Here is a 6977-nt window from a genome sequence, read left to right on the forward strand (position 1 = left end):
AAGATCCCACATGCCACGGGGCAACTAAGCCCGTGCTCCACAACTACGGAGCTCACTCGCCTCAACTAGAGAGGCTGCATGCCACAAAATACAGAGCCCACGTGCCCTGAGTCCGGTGCACCACAACTAGAGAGAAAACCTGCACGCCACAACTAGAGAGAAGTCTGCGTACCCCAGCAAAGAGCCCACGAGCCACAACAAAAGATCCTGCATGCCGCAACTAAGACCTGACACAGCCACAAATAAATAATAATAAATCAATCTTTAAAATAATAAATAAAAGACATTAGAGAATCAATTCATTATCCAAATGAACGAAGCATTTTACTGTTTTTCCTGTATGTATTAGATGTCAGGGTAACCAAATACTTAAGGTAAGTTCTCTTTTTGAAAGTATTATGGCTAATAGATAAATAAATCTATAATTAATTAATAGATCTAGCTAATGATCACCAATGGCTGCCAACATCACCAGGAGAGATAAAGTACTCAACATCTATCAAGTAGTACTGTAAGGAGAAAAAAAAGTGTATGAGAATCAAATGTGAATCTGATCAAGCCTCTACATCCAGGGTTGATTTCATCATCTGTGCAATCACCCAGGGCTCTGTACTCAGAAAGACCCCATGTTTGGTTTAATGTTCTGCTGTCCCCATCTTGAAATTTGAACAACGGCCCCATATTCTCATTTTGCACTGGGCTCTGCAAACTATGTAGCCAATCCTTGTCTACATTTGACTACCAATTTATAGGAAATAAGTGTAGTGAAGAAAAACATGGCTACACCAAATGTAAGACCGAAAACCATAAAACTCCTAGAAGAAAAAGTCAGCAGAACACTCTGGCATACATCGTAGCAATATTTTGGGGGATCTGTCTCCTAAGGCATAGGAAACAAAAGCAAAAAATAAACAATTGGGACCTAATTAAAGGAAACCATTGACAAAACAAAAAGACAACCTACTGAATGAGAGAAATTATTCACAAATGATATGATATGACTGACAAGACGTGAGAATGCAAAATATAAAACAGCTCATACAACTCAATATCAAAAAAACAAACAACTCAAATAAAAAATGGGCAGAAGACCTGAACATTTTTCCAAAGAAGACACAGAGATGGCCAACAGGCACATGAAAAGATACTCAACATCACTAATCATGAGAGAAATGTAAATCAAAACTACAATAAAGATATCCTCACACCTGTCAGAATGGCTATCATCAAAAAGACCACAAATAACAAATGCTCGAGAGGATGTGGAGAAAGGGGAACCCTAGTACCCTGCTGGAGGGAATGTAAACTGGTTCAGCCAGGATGGAAAATGGTATGGAAATTGCTCAAAAAAACGAAAACAGAACTACCATATGATCAAGCAATTCCACTCCTCGGTACATATCCAAAGAAAATGAAAACACTAATTCAAAAAGATACATGCACCCCAATGTTCTGCTCAGCATTATTTACAATAGCCAAGATATGGAAGCAGCCTAGGTGTCCATCAACAGATGAATGGATAAAGAAGATCACACACACACACACACACACACACACACACACACACAGACTGGAATACTACTCAGCCATAAAAAAGAATGAAATTTTGCCATTTGCAACAACACTGATGGACCTGGAGGGTATTATTCCTAGAGAAATAAGTCAGACAAATACTATATGCTATCACTTATATGTGGAATCTAAAAAATAAAATAAATGAATGAATATAACAGAAACAAACTTACAGATGCAGAGAACAAACTAGTGGTTACCAGTGGGAAGAGGGAAGCAGGGGACAGCACAATAGGGGTAGGGGATAAAGAGGTGCTAACTACTATGTATAAAATAAATAAGTTACAATGATATACTGTACAGCACAAGGAATATAGCCAATATTTTATATTAACTTTAAATGTTGTATAAGCTATAAAAATACTATGTAGTACACCTTAGGCGAATATATTATTATAAATAACTTTACTTCAATAAAATAATTAATTAATTAGAAGTTTAACTATTAAAAAAAAAGATGTCTACAAATTCTTTGATACTCCTCCCTTCAATAGGTGGAGACTAATTCCTCCACTGCAGTCCCGGCTTACAGTTTGAATGCAATCTCATGACAGACCCCTAGCCATAACCACTCAACAAGCCACTCTTGAATTCATTACCCACAGAAACTGTGTGAGGTAAAGTTAATTATTATTTTAAGCTGCTAAATTTGAGGCAACTTATTACACAGGAATATATAACTAAGACAAGAAAAAACAGAGGATATGTTAAATGACAGCATGGGTATGCAATCAGCAAAATTTCAACCGTGGGAAACTCTATAAGAATATTACCTAATACCTTCAACCAAAAAATTTTAAAGAAAAAAAAAATCACGTCACAGTGATATTTTTGGATCCGGATTTAAGCAAACCATTTAAAAAGCTATAGAACAATTAAAATATGTAAATACTGACTGGATATTTGATATTAAGAAATTATTCATTTTTAAGGTGGTATAACGATGGTATTATCATTATGTTTTTTAAAAGGGAATCTGTGGGCTTCCCTGGTGGCGCACTGGTTGGGGATCCGCCTGCCGATGCAGGGGGCGCGGGTTCGTGCCCCGGTCCGGGAGGGTCCCACGTTCCGTGGGGCAGCTGGGCCCGTGGGCTATGGCTGCTGGGCCTGCGCGTCCGGAGCCTGTGCTCCACGACGGGGCGGGGGGGGCCCGCAGCGGTGGGGGGCCCACGTACCGCAATTCAAAAAAAAAAAAAAAGGGAATCTGTGACTTCTAAAGATATATACTAAAATATCTACTAATGTTATGTCTGGAATTCACTTCAAAATGCTATGGAAGAAAGGCAACTGGTGGGGAAAAGGAAATAAGAGTGGCCATGAGTTGATAATTATCAAAGCTGGGTGGTGGGAACATGGAAGTTCATTATAAAATTCTCTATTTTTTATAGGCTTAAAATTTTCCATAATAAAGTGATAAAAAAGTATGCACTTGCATCAACATGCATAAACAAATACCACACTATGACATTTAAGAGTGGGCTTAATAAAAGCAAATAATTACAAGCAAGATGAAGACCATAAGGATTTGAATGTTTTATTGTCTAAAGTAAATAATTTTTACGTGTCAAAACTAAAATCCAGACTACACATTACTAACTAAAGCATCTATTTATGGAACTACTCTGGCTTGCAATTGATACCTTTGGCACATATTACTTGATCCAATATTCCAAAATAACCTCAAAAGTATTAGGCCTTCTTTTTAATTGTTTGATTCAAATCATAGTCATATTTAAACACCAGATGGACTTTCTTCTTCACCTATTCCATGTTAGAAAAAGAGTGTAAATTAGCACCTTATAATGACTCACGATAGACTTTTATCATCCACATAGAAAAGCAGTGAAGAGAAGGTTATGCTAACCATTTGATGGTAAAAGAGACAAACAGATGCTATTCACAAGTCTCAGTGTGCCAATGGCAATTACCACCTGTTCTGCTTCACCTATTAGTGCTATGCATGAAAAAGAAGCCAAGAGACAGAAAAATCATGCAGACACCAATTTTTTACTGCAACAATGGTATTTTAAATTCTTTCATTAAAAACATACACAATACATAGTTATAACAGGGTAACTACGTAACTAACCTGGGCTGAGACCAGATGACTAGCACAGTTCACAAAGGTCTCACCTCCATTCTCTTTTTTCCTGTACAAAGAGGAGGAAGGGGTTGTTTGCTTTATGCAGATGTCTTAGGAAAAGAATCAATCCAGAAATGCCTCATTATTTTTCATTCCTACCAACTCAAAATTTGTCATAACTCATGGCTTGAGCCTGGCTGGAGGTATCATTAACATGATAAAGAAAAGGCTTGATCAGGTACAAAATTGTAAAGGTGGGTTTGATTTTAGCTATGATAAAACAAAAATACTCCTCAAAGCTGTATACAGATTTTTAAAAACCTTAAGAGAAAGAAAATATTCCAACATATAACAGAAATACTGGGTCTGGATGATAGGACTATGGCTCCATCTCTCTTCCTCCCTTTTCTTGCTGAGTTTTAAGATTTTTAAAAAGAATTTAAAAATTTTTAAAAGACATATATTTGCAAAGGTCCAGGTTAACAGATGCCCCTTACTTAAAATGTTTCATTCATTGGGCTTCCCTGGTGGCGCAGTGCTTGGGAGTCCGCCTGCCGATGCAGGGGACGCGGGTTCGTGCCCCGTTTCGGGAGGATCCCACATGCCGCGGAGCGGCTGGGCCCGTGAGCCATGGCCGCTGGGCCTGCGCGTCCGGAGCCTGTGCTCCGCAAATGGGAGGGGCCACGACAGTGAGAGGCCCGCATAACGCAAGAAAAAAAAAAAAGAAAGAAAAAATGTTTCATTCATTAAATCAACTGCAGAAAATATGTACTTAAAATCTGTGCCTAAAGTATATGTTTCCATAAAAAAATATAATTCAGACTGGCCTCCTCTCAGTGTAAACTACTGACATGGTATTACAAATAAGACTATACATTTTCCTACCAATATGTCACAAAAATACTAAGCATAATCAGTTCCCTGACTCAGGAAAACCACAGGTTTCTATTAACTTTAACAAAAAAAGAAAACAAGTTTACTTACTGCCAGGTATTATGTTTCAATGACCACTTGTCATTTAATAATAATAACAATAACAACAACAACAATAATAATAAATACAGATGAAGATAAACTGACTAAGAGAAAAACAAACAATGGAAGAGAAAGCAAAACAAAAAATCTCAACAGTTGCACACAGGAATATTAAATTTTCCTTAAATGTTTTGTCAAAAAATGAAAAAGGATAAAAATCACTAGGTGTGTTTATAAAACTACTATGATAGTCTCTAAGCCTTCAAACATGGGCCATATTTATTTTACCTGAAGTTATAAACACCACCTTCTCCTAGAGAGAATGTGTCGGTATAAACTCAGAGATCCAGCATTAGCTCTAAATATTGATAGAATATAGCACTCCTTTCCTGATGAGGGGACACCCATCTTTCAGATAAACTACCCAGGTCATGTAGAGTCATGAATAATGAAATCTCTTGGTTTGGGCTCTTACCTACACATAGTCTTGACACCTCAGTTATGTGTGACTAGCTGCTTGGGAAAAGAGAGAAGGGAGGAGGCAAGTGCTCTAGCACAGGAAATTCAGGGGAATTAATAGTACCAAAGGTGTTTCTATTATTATGTTCCCAGCTCAAAGGTAAAGTTTTAGAGATCCCTTTGGCTTACAGATCCTCTTTATTTTTTTTAATTTTTTTAATTTTTATTTATTTTTATTTATTTTATTTTATTTTTTGCGGTACGCGGGCCTCTCACTGTTGTGGCCTCTCCCGTTGTGGAGCACAGGCTCCGGACGCGCAGGCTCAGCGGCCATGGCTCATGGGCCCAGCCGCTCCGTGGCATGTGGGATCTTCCCGGACCAGGGCACGAACCCGTGTCCCCTGCATCAGCAGGCGGACTCTCAACCACTGCGCCACCAGGGAAGCCCCAGATCCTCTCTAAATTGAGTATTTGGATAGGCTAGCAGGCTAAGCTTTCATTTACTTTATATAGAGGATGAACCCATGAAATTGGAAGGCAGTGTGTAGTTTTACTGGTTATTCTCACAAATTGTTAGATCTAAAACACTTGATCATAACACTGGAAATGGCTACATTACTAGCAACTTCACTAGCTCTTCAACCAACCATTCCCACTATTTAAAACTTTTCCACAATAGTACTAGGGACCTGCTAGCAATAATAGTACTGAGAGTGCTTCTTCAAACAAATATTTCTATGACCAAACAAGAAATATAATTAGGGGAATATACCTCCAAGGATATAGAGGAGTATAAAAATGAAGGGCAAACTTTTAGACAGATTTTCTCAACTTCTTTCTATACCCCTTGCTGATGGAACCAAGTCCACTGTTCCAGAGAAGATACATAGTTATTTACATTCTTATCACAGTTTTTATGATAAGTTTTTGAGGACCAACAAAATACAGTAGAATTTTAGAGAGTAACCAATCAAAAATACTCAGAGGTCTTGAAACTGTACCTGGCACGATACTTGAAGATCTATAAAACATGATCTTCATACAGGTTTACAGATAGACAGATGGGAAGAACAGATCTAAAGTTAGAGATATCAACTGATCACGTGACATAAATATGACACTTGGGCTGCCTGTCAAAGATTATGAATGTCATAGGTGGTCATGGGACAACAGAAGTGTATAACTGATCTGGGAAGTAGGGCCACCAGAAAGCTGCATATCAAGACACTTGCTACTTGGGCAAAAGGGAAAGGGGAACGAAGAAATGAAGTTCAATGACTATAACTATATACAATAACACAAATGAATCTGAAAATGTGCACAAAAGTAACAGGAAACAAAAGACAGCATAGTGGATGATTCCAGGAAAAACTGATTTTTGGTGCTAGAACCGAGAAGAGTAGTTACCCCTCTGGCAAGAGCACAGTGACTAGAAGGGCCACAAAGGGAACTTCTGGGATGCTAATAATTCTGTTTCTTGAACTGCATGCTGATTATGCAACGTTTTCACTTTGTAAAAATACAGTTGACCCTTCAACATATTTGAACTGGTGCAGGTTTACTTATACACAGATTTTTTTCAACAGTAATAGTACAATACTACACAATCTGCAGTTGATTGGCTCCATCGTTGGATGAATCCATGGATACAGACAGTTGACTATAAGTCATATGGAGACTTTCAACTGTGCAGAGGGTAGGCGCCTATAACTCCCATGTTGTTCAAGGGTCAACTGTATGTCTGTATACTTATGATTTGTGTACTTTTTAAAATATGTGTTAAATGTCAATAAAAAGTTTACTTAAAAAAAAAAGAAATGATGTCCAGATTACCACTATTACATCAAATGATCACAGAAAGATGTCCTATGACAGGAAGGATCAGCAG

This window comes from Lipotes vexillifer, unplaced genomic scaffold (assembly GCF_000442215.2).
Source record: "Lipotes vexillifer unplaced genomic scaffold, Lipotes_vexillifer_v1.1 scaffold834, whole genome shotgun sequence".
Classification (NCBI taxonomy): domain Eukaryota; kingdom Metazoa; phylum Chordata; class Mammalia; order Artiodactyla; family Lipotidae; genus Lipotes; species Lipotes vexillifer.